This window comes from Callorhinus ursinus, unplaced genomic scaffold (assembly GCF_003265705.2).
Source record: "Callorhinus ursinus isolate GAN/ISIS: 27379988/994484 unplaced genomic scaffold, GSC_fseal_2.0 scaffold9, whole genome shotgun sequence".
Classification (NCBI taxonomy): Eukaryota; Metazoa; Chordata; class Mammalia; order Carnivora; family Otariidae; genus Callorhinus; species Callorhinus ursinus.
The window spans coordinates 28,790,054-28,798,722 of NW_027397071.1; the positions used below are offsets into that span (position 1 = coordinate 28,790,054).

An 8,669-nucleotide genomic window follows, 5' to 3' on the forward strand; every position below is an offset into this window, starting at 1 on the left:
AATGAAGCTTTCTTTAAAGTGAACAAAATGAAAGTCTCTTTTGGCTTCAAATATTTCCCAAGAAAATTTGGAAGCGTAATGATAGACTCTGTACCAGAAATCAAAATTTCAAGATAGTTCTTACTCACTAGTCACATATTAAAGTGGAGGATTATGGAGCCATGGGACTGGGAAGGACCACAGGAAATCATTTTATCCCATATTCCTGCCTCTTAAGAGGACTATACTAAATATACTCTTGAAAAATAGTTGCTGATTTTTACTCCATGCAGAATCATAACCACAGTAATAACAATAGTGATCATTTATTGAGTGTTCACTACAGGAAGAAAAGAGCCCCTCACTGCTGCCACTCAAGCCTGTCTGAGGCCTGGGAGGAAAATTTCTGTGGGTACAACCCAGGTGTGCCATGAACTGATGCCATCAGAGAAGATGCCCTAGACTCTCCCATTCCTCATCTTTGATCCATTTGAGCAGTTCATTTTTTGTCCTCCTTCTCTTCACACTCCATATGTTTCCACGGACAATCTCAGCTGTTTCCCATGGCATCACCCAACATCTCAGCTCGGAAGTAGGAAAGAAGAGAGCTCTGGGGTGGTATCTTAGGTCCCTATGCCTCTCCTGAGGTTTGATTCCATATTTCCAACCATGCAAAGGTCATCTTCATTGGTGTCATACAACTATCTCAAACATCATGTGCCCCCAAATGAATCTCTGTACCTTTTTCCTGTTAAAACCAGCTCTTTTTTTCTCTTTCTTGTTTTCTTTTCTTATAAATGGTATTAGTACTCATCCTCTCACCTATACCCCAAATCTGAGCTTTCTGTCTTTGACAGTATGGTATGGGGGAAAGAGTAGGGGCATTGGGGTCTAACAGGACTGATTTTGAAATCTGCTTTAACCATTGACTAACAGCTTTGTGGCTTTGGATAAACTTGTCTGAATATATTTCCTCACCTGAAAATAGAAACATATTAACAAGGCTATCACATAGTAGGACCTTCAAAAAATGCTTATTTCCTTCACTTTCTTCCTTTTTCTCTTCTGTCCCACTCCATCTCCCTCTGTCTCTCTCTGCCTCTCCCTCCCCCATAACAAATCAATCATCAAACCCTATTGATTATGCATCCTGGGTAATTGCCCTCTTTTCTCCATCCCTACTCTCCTCCATATCTCACCTGCAACAGCTCCCAATCCACATCTTCTGCTGCTGTTTCCTTCTTCTCTAATCTATCCTGCTCTGTGCTATCAATTACATGAACACCTAACTCCTCTACATAAAATCCACATTTGTTCACAGTTACTTCCAGGAGAAAAACCAAACTCCTTGGCAGTACATTCATGGCCCCTATATTCCCAACTTACTTTTCCAGTCTTTTCTCCAGCTAATTCCCAAAGTTCCCCCTAAGTTTTATCTGGGTTCTTGCCATTCCTTGACTATGCCATTTTCTTTAGTACCATTAGGTCTTCATGCATGCTATTCCCTCTAGACTCTCTCCTACCTCATCCATCCAACACACATACAACCTGGTAAACTTATACAGACATTTCCTGACACTGATTAAATATGAGTTTCTTGTGAAAACCATCCCTGAACCACATAGGCTAGTTAGGTTGCTCCCTCTGAGCTTTCAAAGGCCCTAATTAATTGTGATATCTTGTCCTCTTTCCATTCCAACTGTCCCCTCGGTCTTGACATTGCTTTATGTAGTTTCATATCCCTACAGGTTGTATATACCCTGAATTCAAATGTCTTGCATCCTGGCATTTCCTGCCTATATAAATCCATACCACAGCCATCCCTCCTGGAAGAGCAGAGTATTAACTTTCTAGCCTGGACTTCAGTATCAGAGAATCCAAGTTTCCAGTTTTAGCTTCACTGCATATTAATTGTATGATCTTCAGCAAAATGCCCAAAGTCCCTGAGCCTTAGTAGTACCTTCCTCATGTAACTGTTATAAAGATTAAATAACTAGCATAAAAATGGACATATAGGTCAATGGAATTGAGAGTCTGGAAATAAACCCTTACATTTTTTGTAGTCAGTTGATTTTCTACAAGGATGCCAAGACAATTCGACAGGAAAGAATAATCTTTCAACAAATGAGACTGAGACAACTGAACATCCACATGCAAAAAAATTAAGGTGAACCCCTACCTCACATCATATATAAAAATTAACTCAAAATGGATCCTAGACCTAAATATAAGAGCTAAACTATAAAATTCTTAGAAGAAAACACAGGAATAAGTCTTCATGAGCTTGGATTAGAAAATAGTTTTTTGATGTGACATCAAAAACACAAGAGATGAAATAATAAATAAAGTGGACTTCATCAAAATTAAAGAATTAGAGGCTTCAAAGGACACTGTCGAAGTGAAAATGCCACCCCAGAATAGGAAAAAATATCTGTAATTCATAGATCTGATAAGGAATTTACATCCAGAATATATAAAAAAACTTAAAACTCAAAAATAAAAAGACCATAACAACCCAATTAAAAAATAGGCAAAAGATTTGAATAGACATTTCTCCAAAGAAAATATACAGATGGGCAACAAGCACACGAAAAGATGCTCAACATCATTCGTTTTTAGGGAAATGTAAATCAAAACTACAATGAGATACCACTTTACACCCACTAGAGTGGCTAAAATAACAATATGGACAATAATAATTTGTCAGTTTCTCAAAAAGTTAAACAGAGAGTTGCCATATGACCCAGCAATTACATTCTTATGTACATACCTATGAATATCAAAAATATATGTCCACATAAACTTGTACACCAACGTTCATCGTACCGTTATTCATAACAGTCAAAAAAATAGGAGTAACTCATATGTCTATCAACTGATGAAGAGACAAAATATGACATTTCCATACAATGGAATTTTATTTGTGATAAGAAGAAATAGATGATACATGCTACAACATGGATGAGCCTTGAAAACTGTGCTAAATGAAATAAGCCAGACACAAAAGGTCATATATTGAATTATTCCAATTATATGAAAAGTTCCAAATAAGCAAATCCACAGAGACAGAAAGTAGATTAGTAATCACCAGGGGCTAGGGAGAAGAGGGGAATAGAAAGTGCCTGCTGATGAGTAGGTATTTCTGTTTGGGGTGATCAAATATTCTGGAATTAGATAGTGGTGGTGGTTTGCACTACTCTGTAAGTATACCAAAAACACTGCTTTATATATTTTAAAGAGGTGGACTTTGTGATATGTGAAATACATCTTAATAAAACTATTATAAAAAATAATTAAAATTAAAATTTTTAAAGATTATATGAGATACTTGGCACATGGTAAATGTACAATAAATGCTAGTTACTATTATAATGTTCACCTCTGTTGCTGCATTGTTTTTATCCTGCTGTAATGTCCAGATTGATTTCTGGACACTAAAACATGAGTCCCTTGAAGATAGGGGCCATGACTTGCTTAGAACCTATACCTTTTTCATTACTCTCTCCCTAGTCCCTGGAAAGATGTCTGGCATAGACAAAACTGTATATAATACCATACCACATCACATCACATAAGATAACTATAAATAAATTAAAATGAATGAGTGAGGAAGTGAAGTTTTCACGGACATGTTCAACACCTCTGTATTATACTGGGCTTGAGCTTAGACATTTTCAGGAAAATAGAGACCAACATGCAAGGATGCTAAAAGTTCCAGGGACCCTTCACAGCTATTCACAACCCAGAGTTTGGAAGAAGAGAAGGGAGAAAACAGAGATGGCTGAAGCCTAGTGGTAATCCCTTAGGGTTTCACTTGGCCTGACCCAATCACTGAGTTACTGTCAGTTCTCCTGAGTTAAAGTTCTTCAGAAACTAATAAATTCAAACTCAAAACACAGAAGAACTCAGAGCTAATCAAAAGCCAAGGTTTTTAATTACTTTCATTTTAAGTCACCACTTTCTCAGAAAAAGCTGCCAGTGGCTCTTTCTGAGGACTACCGAGATAGCATAAGTTGTGATCTGGTAATTCCAGTCTCCCTTCCTGCCCTATGAGAGACTGGCAATCAGTCACAATATATTTCCTACCAAGCCTGGATATAGCCTAAAAATCCTCTCAACATGGTACTCCAAGAAACCACTACCACCCTGTTTCACTTATTTATTGCTGTAAAACAAATCACCCTAAAACTTATTGTTTAAAATAATAACCATTATCTCCCAGTTTTGTGGATTGTCTGGGCCTGGCTAGATGGTTCTTCTACCCTGTGTAATTATGCCTGGGTTGCTGTTATTGGAAAGGATAAAATGTCCAAATGGGCTTCTGCATAAGGCTGACAGTTGGTGCTTGCTTTCAGCTGGGAGCTCAGATGGGGCCATCAACTGAAGAAGCTCAGTTCTTCTCTACCTGACATCTCTGTATCATTTGGGCTTATCAAAATATGGCAGATAGACTCCACGAGTGGAAGCTGCCCATTCTAAAACATCACTTCCTTTGTGATGTGATGAGCACTGGGTGTTACACACAACTAATAAATCGCTGAATACTACATCAAAAACTAACGATGCACTCTATGTTGGCTAACTGAACATAAGAAAATAAATAAATAATAAAACATCACTTCCACCACATTCTACCACATTCTACTGGTCAAAGTCAGTCACAGTACCAGCCCACATTCAAGAGAATGAGAAGGAGAAGTAATCTCCACCTCTTCATGTGAAGAGCAGCTTGTACCTACTGGCAGGGAGGAATTGTTGGGACCCAACTTTTGAGAGCTACCATAGAAATATCATAGAAATTCATGTTCCCCTCATGTGCAGGGTATATTCCCTCTCTCCTTAGATCTCCAAAAGTCTCATCCTATCATGGCTACAGCATCAGCTTGAAGTCTGAAATTTCATTATCTAAATCAGGTACAGCTGCAGATGTGTGGTCCCCTTTGCACAGATACCTCGGGCATGGTTCCTCAAGTTCAAGTAAAGGGAAGTTTTCTGCTCCCCACACACCCAGCGTACAGCAGTGAGAAAGGGACAGGATAACCACAACAAACACTCCCATTCATAAATGGGCAAGGGGTGTTGGAGGCACATGGAAGTCACTGGTCCATAGCAATTCTGAAATCCTCCAACGTTCCTGGCATAGTGCTCAGTTCTGCCCCCTAAAGTAGTTTTCCATGACTTAGTTCTGCCCGCTGAGTCATTCCTTCTTCGCTGTTGGAAATGCATTATGTTTGCTGCAGAATAGCTTTCTTAATCTGCTTCCTGACCATTAGAGGTTAGGGCCTTAGAGACTACTTTTGATTTTTAGGTATGTCTGTCCCTTTTAGTCCATGCTGATATAATTATTTTAAGTTTTTGTGGGCTTGCTATATTAAATTATAATTTAATCCATTAGAAACAACCCACACTCATAAATCTCTCCAAAATAAGTTCCTCTCTGCCTTGGGCTGAGAGTCAAGGTACTATGGGAAAATGCCATGAAGGCTCTTGCAAACTCTTTGTTAAGCTGAGACAGTATAGGAAATGGGGCCTTACAATTCTTAAAGCCCTGTTGTCCAGCTTAGAAGATCTACAAGACACAAACTGAAATCTTTCTGAGGTTTTCACAAAGGGTCTTACAACTGCATCCTTGATCCAATTTTGACCTCCAAGGTCTTGATTTACTGGCAGTGTCATGGAATTAATCTCTGCTTCCAGATTTTAATTTACTTTAAGAATTTTTTTTATAGGCTGGAGAGGTTGGGAATGAGAAACTGTTTTATTTTCCAGCTCAGCAGATCCTGGGCTGGGAATGTTCCCTCGTGATTCTGCTGGAAAACGAAATGGTTCCCTCTCTAATTTATCTCTCTCCATCTGTACCTTATCAGGCACCATGAAAAGCAATCACTTGGGCCTTCTTCTCAGGAAATCTTCTCAGGAAAATCCACAAGTTCATTAGATATATATTTTCTATCTTCCATGTTATTATAGTGCTACTTACTGCCATTACATAGTTCAGGTCACCTTCTCTCTAGCCTCCAATAAAATTTTCTTATTGTTATTAGCATTGTGTTAACATTCCTCTCAAGATTCTTCTAGAGTTTACTCACCGCCCAATCCCAAAACCAATGCCACAGGTTTATGTTTTTATAATAACAATGCTCCACTTCTAGGTAAAAATGATTGTTTTTGTAGTGTATTCGTTGTTGAAAACAAAAACAAAAACAAAAACCTTACTCCAATATTTAGTAGCTTCAAACAACCATTGTCATTGTTTCTCAGAATTCTGTGGGTCAGGAACTTGGACAGGGCACAACAGAAATAGCTTATCTCTGCTTCTCATATCTCCCACTGGGGCAAGAACATTCAAAGAGGCTTCTTCACTTATGTGTCTAATACTTCAGTTAGGATGGTTCAAAGGGCTGGGGGTAGCTGGAATGACTTTCCTGGGTTCATATGACTAGAGCCTCAGTTGCTGGCTGGGTTCCCTGGTTCTCTTTCATGGAGTCTCAGGGTCCCTCCTCTCTCTCCACATGGCCTCTCCACACGGTCTCTCTAGCAGGGCAAACAGACTTCTTACATGACAGCTTAGGGCTCCCAAGAGCAAAAAGTGGACACTGCCATGTCTTCTTAAGGCTTCAGCCACACAACCACACTTCTGCCACATTTTACTGGTTAAAGCAAGTCAGAGAAGTGGCCTCGATTTGAGGAAAGGTGGTTACACAATGATGAGAACACCAGGAGGAGTGATTTACTGGGGGGGGGGGGTGGTATAACCCACTACCACACAATCTACTGGAACTGCCAAGGAAGATGATGAATTCTATTTGCCATTCCTGACCTTTTGCTAGATCTATTTGTTCTAGTCTAAAGCTTATCACAGCTTGAAAACAGATGTGTGACATCACATAGTAACATTGCCACATGCTGGCTCTGAGGCATCTCACACTGATGCATGGCCTCTTCTTCCCCTCCCTTTACTACTAATCCCCACATATCCCTTGACAGACTCATGTAAACCATTAGTGTTTGGTTTGTCTCCTTCACTCATGTCGCGCATAGAGCATTTTGGAGGAAACTTGTTTCAAATTGCCTCAGCCAAACATTAGTTATTAATAGTGGATCCCATTTCAGGAAGGCCAACTGTTTGCACCAAAAATACAGAGGAGATACCAGATAACCCCTACCCACAGATGGAGAGCACTTGTGTCTCATCTGCTCTGGGGTTAAATGGCAACTGAAAGCTTAAATCTGGGGTAAGAGGTAATGAACACTGAGAATTTATCAGAAGGTGTCTTGCCACAGACTCCATAGATGGGCTGCAGGAGTCTATGTACTCTCATAATCACATGCAAAATTTTGGATGGTTTTGTGTTTTTCTGGGGAAAAGACCCATTAGCTTTCATCAGATTATTAAAAGGGACTCTCTGACCCAGAAAAGGCTGAGAACCTGATCTCACGTAGAAATATATGACACACTTTTTCCATCACTCAAGGGCCAGCTTGCAACTCCTCTTAAACCACAACATCCCATCTCAGTATGCAGAACTATAGGCTTGATCAATTATACATAACGAAGATAAGAACAATGCAGCTTTATTATTCTCCACTGCATGATCATTACGCTCCTCCTTTCTGTCTTCCCCTTGTCCTTACTTTCTTTCCCTCTCTATATCCTTCCATCTCAGCTCATCTCCTGAATACTTTAAACATATTTCAGCCAAGCGGAGTTTTTGCCTTCTTCTGGTTCCGGCCTGCTGAGAGCACGTGTAGTGGCAACAGGAAGCCGCTCATCCACAACCTGCTGAGCTCGTATGTGCAGGGGGGTGAGGCCCCGTGGCTTCCCTCTGCATCTCCGGGCCACAGAGGTCAACCCAGTGGAGTTCAACCCCGACTTCGTAGTGCATACATACCCAAGATGGAGTGCATGGCGCTTCTGGAGACTGCGGGCATATCTGGTCAAGGTGCCCAAAGGGCCAATTGAAGGGTATGAGCATGGTGAGAAATTCCTGAGACAGATGCCCCACATGCTGCTGGAGGTGGATGTGTTGGAGGGCACCTCGCAGTGCCCAGAGTCTGGACATCTGTTCCCCATCAGTCGCGGGATGCCCAACATGCTGCTGAATGATGAGAAAACCGAGACTTAATCGTGGGAGGCACTAGTTTTTCAGTCTGTAACCATGAATGTTTTTGTTTATGAATATCCTGTTTCCTAGGTCTGTCGTGTATCCCCACCCTTGACCCAGTGACACACAGAACAGTGTTCTTGAGCTCGATTTTTTCTTTTTCTCATTAGAGGTTCAGATCCAAAAATAAATATATATTAATAAATATATAATTATATAATAAACATATAATCATTGTGTGTGTGTGTGTGTGTGTGTGTATTCTAGCCATATCCCTGGTCATGACTTTACCTATTTCTGACACTGAATGGCCTGTAATAGACAAGACCTTATAGCTGGAAGAAATTGTGTTACCTTATACCCATGGAATAAGTTAAATTGAGATGAGAATTAGTAGATTATAATGAAACACTGATGCATGCTTCTGAGTGCTTTTTGTCTCAGTCGGAGATAGGCTTTCCTTTTAACAATCCCCAAGAATAGAGTTGACTTATGTTGTATACTATTCTGATTAAATTATTCTAGTGATTTTCAACAACATCATGTGTGGAAGTGCACAAATTTTCCCTTTTTATTTACAGGTTC

The 8,669-nt window shown here is 40.0% G+C and overlaps 1 pseudogene; it reads left to right on the forward strand.

Moving 5' to 3' along the window:
• Positions 1 to 4,938: 4,938 nt before the first annotated feature.
• LOC112824279 (multifunctional methyltransferase subunit TRM112-like protein pseudogene) lies at positions 4,939 to 8,105 on the forward strand (annotated as a pseudogene).
• Positions 8,106 to 8,669: the final 564 nt, after the last annotated feature.